Below are 9,853 nucleotides of genomic sequence, written 5' to 3'. Positions count from 1 at the left end.
CAGTGTGATAACACTAAGTGGAAATATCTTTTTGTGCTTTTCTAAGGCAGGTTTGATAGGATACCATTAGGGGTGAGAATAGGCTGGGCCGAGCTAGGCTTTGCCAAGCCTGAGTCTGGCCTGCTAAAAAATTCAAAGCCTAAGCATGGCCTGTAGCCTATCGTAGGATTATTTTTTGGCCTGAGCCTGACCTTTTTGAAGGCCTGACTGACCTATTAGCCTACTTAAAAGCCTACTTCATTTGAACATTTGTAAATAAGTCATTTAAATCAACTTTATATAGACTAACAAATTAAAAGATCTGTAAGATTAAATGTTTGTTTGCATTGGCTTATTTGAGTTTATCTAGTAGCATAAATTTTGTGATACTATTTGTTTGAGAGAACTTATGGAAGAAACTTATGACATTGTTCATAAGATATTTTTTTCATCTTATTTTCATAATTTCTTCAAGATAACTAAGATTTATTTTTATATTTTAATTCAAAGTACAAAATACAATATAATAATAATAAAATTATTCATATTTATTTAAATAGGTCAGCCTCATAAGCTTAAAAGGCTTTTTATATGGCCTATAGCCTAGCCTTTTTAGCTAATTAGGCTTATAAAAAAGCCTAGGCCTTTTCTATTTATATAAAAAGCCTGGTCTGACCTAGGCCTATGTAGGCTGGGCCGTAGGCCCCTGTTAGTCGGCCTGATTTATTCCCACTCCTAGATACCATCATACGGCTTCTTTAGGATTGGGTCTTGACCATGCCAACACCATGTGTTTAGCAAACCATGTAGTTAGCATCCATAAAAAACACTGTCGACTCGCCTATGATAAAAGAAATAAAAGGAACACAATACCTTGTGTACATAATAAGCAAGGTATTACAAGAGACAGATGTGAGATAACTAGAGTGTCCCCCTCCTGACATGAGTAAATTGGCTCCTAAAGAATTATGTTTTGATGGTATGTAGAACAATGCGTCGTGCATGTTCTGTTACTTATGAGGAATACACAAAAATAACTAAAGACTACAAGATACCTTATATTATAGCCACCCCTCCCATGATTATTTCAATATTTATATATATATATATATATATATATATATATATATATATATATATATATATATATATATATATATATATATATATATATATATATTATCAAATACCTTATTTCAAAATGAATATTATCCATTAACCTGCTTTTCAAAAGTTTAAGCTGTTAAATGAAAGTGGATGAATGGTTTTATGTTTCTTCTCTGAGAATAGCTGTAGTATCAATCTTAGTTTCGTGGCTCATGCTATTATTAATTAAACTGAAACTATATGAGAGACATACTACATAGTCACCCAAAACCTTAAGGATAGGTGTGTGGATTATCTTCCACTTATAAATGCTCAAATCTCTTGGTGCTAATATCACCCCCACATACGACTCTAATGATTTTCTTATTTCTTTCTCCTCTACATTGAAAGCTATATGGGCGAAAGGATGTAATCTTTGACCACTATTGGGTCTTTGCTTGATTTGTCTTCTTCTATTAATGTTGATTTCTCCTTTATTTATGGAAATTTAGAAACAATTTTTCGCTTTTAATGAAGATGTTGTCTAACTTGGTCGCAAAATGATTTACATCTCTAAACCTTAAAAATCCTGTAAACCCAACTCTTTTTCCTCTTTTGACTCTTTTTTAGAGTGTGACTATTAGTAAAAACAAATGCATAGAGAAAAAGATAAACACAATCACAACACAAGAACATAACATGGAAATTCTAAAATCGGAGAAAAAACTACGATTGTTGTTAAATGCCAACCAGAGAATAACACTAAGTGAAAATTATTACAACACATAATATACTCTCAACTACCCCAGGCTCCTAGTACATTCACACTCCCGAAAAGAAAATATTTAACTACATCTCACATTACTCTAACACAAGAGCATAAGAGAAAAGAAAAAGCTAAATACAAACTTAAAGTGTTTTTTACTGATCCATTTTGTAAAGAAGAACTTGAATTCTTTATATAGTCTTGAACTCCCATTTCCTTTATAAAACCATGCGATATGTGATTTCTTCAACATGTATATTTTCAATCAACCCATATAATCTCCACCTTATAAGAAAACAATATATAAGCTTTCATTGTCTTCACTAACAATCATACACCAACATAAAGATTATCAATATGTATATTTTTAACCAACCCCAACAATCTACACCTTGTTAAAAATAATATATCAACTTTCATTGTCTTCACCCAAAATCATACTCCACCATAAAGAGCATAGTCACTTGAAGTTACATCACTCGAAGAATTTTCACATTGTCTTCACCGACAATTATAGTTAAAAAGAACTATCATACTCCACCATAAATAATATATTTGACTTGAAGCTAGCCCACTCTAAGAATTTCACATTGTCATCACCGACAATCATATACATTATCATGAAGAATATATTTCACTTGAAGTTAAATTACTCCAAAATCGGAGAAAAAATCACGATCATTGTCAAATGACAACCAAAGAATAACACTATGTGAAAATGGTTACAACACATAATATAGTCTTTACTACCTCAGCCCCCAATACACCCATACTCCTCCAATGCAAATATTTAACTACATTTCACAACACTCTAACACAAGAGCATAAGAGAAAAGAAAAAGTCAAATACAAACTTAAAGTGTTTTTATCTAATGCATTTTATAAGGAAGAACTTGAATTCTTTATATATTTTAAACCCTTTTTTCCTTTACAAAACTAAGCGATTTGAGACTTCTTCAAACAAATATATTTTCAATAAATCCCAACAATAATCACGTCATCTATTTTGCCATATTCATTAAAGATGTTATAAAGAACAATAATTGCATACAAATTATTATTTTATAAATAAGAAAAAACAATAATTAGATAAACACATGCTTGAAGGCAAACTCAATGCTCTATAGAAATCTTTTCTAAACTAATATATCTTTTTTATGAGTTAGTCTAATATGTATCTTTCAAAAAAAGTTTAGAAACACTTATCATTTTCAATTAAAAAGTTAAATTTTATAATAATAAAATAATAAAAATAATAAAGATACAGACATTTAAGGAGGTCCACTATATTTATACTTGTAAACTCACATGAACATTGGTACTAAGATTTCCACCACAAATAAATTGACACATATTCAGCCACCATCAGTTAACCACGTCAGCACAAATAAAATAAAACTCCACTTGCAATATTTATTAATAAAATAAAAAGCTCTAAAATTTTAAAAATACAAAATAAATATTAAAGTAAAATATGTTCGTACATATCTGCATGGATAATTCATAAGCAACATATCCAATTTTTATCCAATGAAGAAAAAATATTGTAAAAGAAAAATAAGAAAGTACAAGTGAAAGGGAACTATAGTAGTTTAATAATGTTATAGCGCGATCCACGCGATCCACGAAGCTTTCCCATGCTTACAAAATCACCACTAGATGTTTGACACATGTAAATGCTTAGGTACTTATATAATCTTAAATGTAATTATTTTTAAAGAAAATAGTTTATAAAAAATAAATAAAATTAGATGGAAATTGGGAAAAAATAGTTTGAAGGACGATAAATTCTAATTCTAGAGTTTTGATATAATAATATAATTTAAAATAATTTATCTTTAATATAGTAAACCTTAGTCTCATATGTTAGAACAAGATTTGTTCTGATCAATTATCTTAGTTTTGATGATAACAATAATATGAATTTTGCTTAAGATAATATGGTACTCTAATCCAATGCAATTTCCTTTTCAGGAAATATATAAAGAGTATGCATAATTCAGCGCTCAGAAGCTTTGTCTCAAAGGGTTCAGCATGCAACATCAGAACATGGTCTGGCAAGACATCAGAAGATGGTCGAAGCAGAATCAGAACATGGGTCTATGGAAGCATCAGAAGAACATGAGATCAGAAGCACTGAAGTTCTGATGGTATCACGCTCAGAAGCACTTCAAGGTCAGAAGATCAGAAGATGCTTTGCACCAAGCTGTTTGACTCTGATGATATTCAAACGTTGTATTCACAAACATCAGATCAGAAGGAAGTACAAGTGGCAAGCTACGCTGACTGACAAAAGGAACGTTAAAAGCTATTATAGGCAACGTCAGTAGACACAGCGTGAACAAGGCTCGAGGTAGTTGACAAAAGCGTATAACATTAAATGCGATGCTGTACGGAACACGCAAAGCATTAAATGCACTCAACGGTCATCTTCTCCAACGCCTATAAATATGAAGTTCTGATGAGAAGCAAGGTTAACGATTCTGCACAAAACAACTCATATTAACTTGCTGAAACTCTGTTCTATTCAAAGCTCAGAATCTTCATCTTCATCAAAGCTCACTACATTGCTGTTGTAATATATTAGTGAGATTAAGCTTAAACGTTAAGAGAAATATCACAGTTTGTGATTATAGCTTTTAAGAAGCAATTGTAATACTCTTAGAATTGATTACATTAAGTTGTAAGGAACTAGAGTGATCGTGTGGATCAGAATACTCTAGGAAGTCTTAGAGGTTATCTAAGCAGGTTGTAACTAGAGTGATCGTGTGGATCAGAATACTCTAGAAAGTCTTAGAGGGTATCTAAGCAGTTGTTCCTGGAGTGATCAGTGTGTGATCAGAAGACTCTGGAAGACTTAGTTGCTGACTAAGTGGAGAACCATTGTAATCCGTGCGATTAGTGGATTAAATCCTCAGTTGAGGTAAATCATCTCTGCGGGGGTGGACTGGAGTAGTTTAGTTAACAACGAACCAGGATAAAAATAACTGTGCAATTTATTTTTATCTGTCAAGTTTTTAAAGCTACACTTATTCAAACCCCTCCTTTCTAAGTGTTTTTCTATCCTTCAATTGGTATCAGAGCGCCGGTTCTAAGGTGCAAGCACTTAACCGTGTTTAGAAAAGATTCAGGAAGAGAAAAACGCTTCAGTAAAAGATGGCTGATGAAACTGCAAAGTCTACACCTGCATCTACATCTGGCTCTGCTGAGCAACACAACGGTAACAATGGTTATACTAGACCGCCGGTATTTGATGGTGAAAACTTTGAATACTGGAAAGATAAACTGGAAAGTTACTTTCTTGGTCTAGATGGTGATCTATGGGATCTTCTGATGGATGGTTACAAACATCCAGTAAATGCCAGTGGCGTAAAGCTGACAAGGCAAGAAATGAATGATGATCAGAAGAAGCTTTTCAGGAATCATCATAAATGCAGAACTGTTTTGCTGAATGCTATCTCTCATGCTGAGTATGAGAAGATATCTAACAGGGAAACGGCCTATGACATATATGAGTCCTTGAAAATGACTCATGAAGGAAATGCTCAAGTCAAGGAGACTAAAGCTCTCGCTTTAATCCAGAAGTATGAAGCCTTCAAGATGGAGGATGATGAAGACATTGAAAAGATGTTTTCAAGATTTCAAACTCTTACTGCTGGATTGAGAGTTCTTGACAAGGGATACACCAAGGCTGATCACGTAAAGAAGATCATCAGAAGCTTACCCAGAAGATGGGGTCCTATGGTGACTGCATTCAAGATTGCAAAGAATCTGAATGAAGTTTCTCTGGAAGAGCTTATCAGTGCCTTGAGAAGCCATGAAATAGAGCTGGACGCAAATGAGCCTCAAAAGAAAGGTAAGTCTATTGCATTAAAATCCAATATCAAGAAATGCACTAACGCTTTTCAGGCTAGAGAAGAAGATCCTGAAGAATCAGAATCTGAAGAAGAAGATGAACTGTCCTTGATCTCCAGAAGGCTAAATCAACTCTGGAAGAACAAGCAAAGGAAGTTCAGAGGCGTCAGAAGTTCAAAGAAATTTGAACGTGGAGAATCTTCTGATGACAGAAGATTTGACAAGAAGAAGGTCATGTGCTATGAATGCAATGAGCCTGGACACTTCAAGAATGAATGTCCAAAACTTCAGAAGGAAAATCCCAAGAAGAAGTTTCATAAGAAGAAAGGTCTTATGGCAACCTGGGATGAGTCAGAAGATGATTCAGACTCTGAAGATGAGCAGGCTAACTGTGCGCTGATGGCGACAGAAGATGACGGATCAGAATCTACATCAGAATCAGATTCTGAAGAGGTATTTTCTGAACTTACTAGAGATGAGCTAGTTTCCGGTCTAACTGAACTTCTGGAATTCAAGTCTCAGATTAGTCTCAAATACAAAGAGCTGAAAAAGCTATTTGAATTTGAAACAAAGAAGCTTGAGTTGGAGAATTCTGAATTAAAAGAAAAACTTTTAAAATTATCCAATAATGTTGGACCTCCTTCTGATTCAGAAAAATCCACTCCTAGTCTAAACCATATTCTGAAAGAATATGATTTAAGTTTCAGGAAGTTCTTATCTAGAAGTATTGGCAGAAGTCAGCTAGCTTCTATGATATATGCTGTGTCTGGAAACAAAAGAGTCGGCATTGGTTTTGAGGGTGAAACCCCATACAAACTTGAACCTGTTGATGAAATGAAATTTACATACAAGCCATTGTATGATCAGTTCAAGTATGGCCACTCCCATGATATTAGGCACACTTCACATGCTCAAAGTTTTCACATAACACACACCAAAAAGCATGTGACACAACCTAGGAAATATCATGAAACTCACATTAAAAATTATCATGTTGTTCCTCCTATTGCTTACAATGTTAAACCCAAGTTCAATCAGAACTTGAGAAAATCTAACAAGAAAAGACCCAAGAAGATGTGGGTACCAAAGAAAAAGACTATTTCTTTTGCAGATTCTCTTGGCGACAAAGAAGATAAAAGTCAACATGTCATGTCACCTGGACTCAAGTTGGTCACAACACTTGAAGGGAAGAAGGACTGTCTTCCAAGTTCTGGTACTTAAATCTGTGGAAGAAACTATATTCGTAGGAGATCAGAAAAGAAAGTTTATTAGTCTTGGAACCATCTGTTTTGTTTGTTTCTAAAGCAATGATGTTTCGTTCTTGATTATTCTGAATGCTCTAAATGCTACAGAATATACAATATTGAAACATTGATAGTGGACGAATCAATAAATATCTGGTTTGATGATAAACTTGTTTCTAATGAAACAAAGCAGCTTAAGAATTTCTGCAGATACAGTTTTGTCTTATCAGAAGCTGCAGAACAAAGAAGTGAATCTCCAGAAGCTGTGTATATCAGAAGTAATGGATCAGAAGATCATTCAGATTTATATCAGCACACTTCAGAAGGAGTGTTTCCAGAAGAGAAACTTGATCAATTCAGAAGCAGTGATCGGAATCAGAAGGCGTAAAGCCTATTGAATATTTCACACCTGTCATCCATTATCTGATGATAAACACGTGTCTCTACGGTCAGTACGAAGCGTGCAGTTGAAAAGACGCCGACCTAGGTAACTGTATTAAATCATTTCATTTACCATGCTATCTCTCCTAATGTCATTTCACATTTAATGCAAAATGATTTAAATTATTTTCAAATCTTTTAAATAGCCCGCTTCAACTTCATTCTTTTCTCCTTCTCTCTATTTTGCTGTACATTTTTTTTGCTGCATCTGTTTGTTTTTTTTCAAACCCTAGTCTTTGCTCTAATCTTACGACATAATCATCATGAACTCTTCCTCTTGTTCATCTTCCTCAAAAGAAAGACTTACTTCTTCACAAATCCTTCTACGAAATTATGAATATGCTCCTTTGAAAACTTGCTTGATACCCACGAAGGACTTGGAGGTTTTATGTGAAACTGCTGTGGACTTAAACAATCTTAAAGCGAATGGCTTTAAGTGTGATGCAAGAATCCTTGAGCAAGGATGGTCCAAGTACCTTAATAGATTGGTTGGTCCAATTTATCCTGATCTTGTGAAGGATTTCTGGGTACATGCAACGGTTACCCCAACGGCCATCATTTCATTCGTGCTAGGGCATGAAGTGGTTATCTCTGAAAAACTGATCAGGAAGCTATACAATCTGAATGATGAAGAAGGTTGGTCTGGTTTTCGACATGCATCTGTTGATTGGTCGATAGTTGAAAAACAAATCTCTAAGTCTTCTGGGATTGACTCGAATAACACAGGCACCTTGAGGCCATTTTATAGAGTATGGGCTGAGATTATTCTGGGTTCTCTTCACCACAGAAAAAGGATGCTCTCCTCTTCTTACATCAGTCCAGATCACAAGCACACTCTTTTCTGCATTGGCAAAAAGACTGAGATCAACATTTCTCACATTCTGTTTGAGAATCTAAAGACTTCAATCCTTGAGTCAAGAGAAGAGGAAAGGGCGAAGTACCCTCATCTTTCAAGAACGACTATTCCGTTTGGAAGAATGATTTCATACATTCTTACTGAAAGCAAAGTGCTGGACTCCATCAGAAAACTCAATGCATCCCATTTGCTTGGAGTAGTTCAAGGTCCCATTTTTAATGGTGTGGATTTGTTCAGATTAGAACTCATTCAAAATGTACCTTCTGTGTGCCCAAGCTTTCCTGACATTCTCTCAAGAAGAGTTGCTGTTGAAGGTTTTGCCTCCTTGTTTCAAGAAGAACTGCATCAGGTTGTCAAGTCTTACCTGGAAGATTGTGTTAGGAAGCAATCAGATATTGATCCTGCTTGGATCCGTGGCAGAGTACTTCCGTCCAAGGCTGATCTTCTGAAGAAGGATCAGAAGGAACTAAAGGCTAGGCTAAAAAGAAAAGCCCGAGAAGATGAGGCTGAGAAAGCCAAGAAGTTGAGGGTCACCTATGATCCTGACAAGGTGGACTCTGAAGAACGAAGAGATAAAAGGATCAGAGATTCCTTTCGCAGAACCAGATCTTCTACTTCTGTACAAATCTCCAGACAGGTTTTTACTCCACCTCCTTCTGTCCCTAAACCATCTTTCCAATCACCTCCATCTGAACCAAAAATAAACTTCACCTTACCAAATCCTTCTCCATCATCCTTCTCCTCTCCCATTCTAAACCCCACACCTTTAAGTATTCTTCCCCCAACTCCTTCTGATAAATCTTTCTCACCAATTCCCTTTACAAATACTCCATCCTCGTCTCAATCTATCATTTCTGATATTCCATCCTCATCAATCATTCTCTCAGATATCCCTTCTTCCTCATCCACCGCACCTCCACCTTCTATATCCCATCCCTTACCTACCAGAAAATCCAAACCTTACTGTCTTCTCTACCCTGACTACAAATTCACCTTCAATCCGCCTGAACCTGAACCCTATACCTACCTGGAACTTTTCAGACATGAGGTGATTAGCAGTCTAGACCTTCTGAAGGATGCATTTCTAAATGGTCTGGATGATGTTTCTACAAGAAATCTCTGGAGAAGATTTCGCAAGGATTTTCAAGTAGAAGCAATGGGAGTACAGAAAAGACTAGTGGCTGCTGCCCCTGGTTACCCTGGTTACCTTCTGGAGGACGATAATGGTATATGTTACCATCCTCTCAGAAATTGTGTTGCTGCTGAGGAGAAGCCCTTTGTGGATGAATTGGAAGTAGCAAGACTGGCTGCTGAAATGGAAGCAAATCCATGCAGGGATATCGTTATCTTTATTCCTGATTATCCTGTTCTGCTCGGAGACTTCAAGACTCTCTTTGACTATCTGAGGGAAAACCCTTCGGAGAAAGACCCAAGCTTGGTCATACCAGAAGTTGTTGACCCACCAGAAGTTGAAGGTCCTTCTGCTCCCAGGAATCTAGCTGCCATTCTTCAGGCACTTGAGAATGGAGACTCGAAAATTCCTGCTGCAGAATATGGAGATGCTTCTATGCAAGAAGCAGATGCTGAAGATCATGTTGCTGAATCAGATCCTGTTGAGGAAATCCC

The sequence above is a fragment of the Vicia villosa genome, linkage group LG5, assembly GCF_029867415.1.
Source record: "Vicia villosa cultivar HV-30 ecotype Madison, WI linkage group LG5, Vvil1.0, whole genome shotgun sequence".
In the NCBI taxonomy this organism is placed as follows: Eukaryota; Viridiplantae; Streptophyta; class Magnoliopsida; order Fabales; family Fabaceae; genus Vicia; species Vicia villosa.
The sequence above is the reverse complement of the archived record's forward strand: the minus strand, read 5'-3'. Positions refer to the sequence as shown.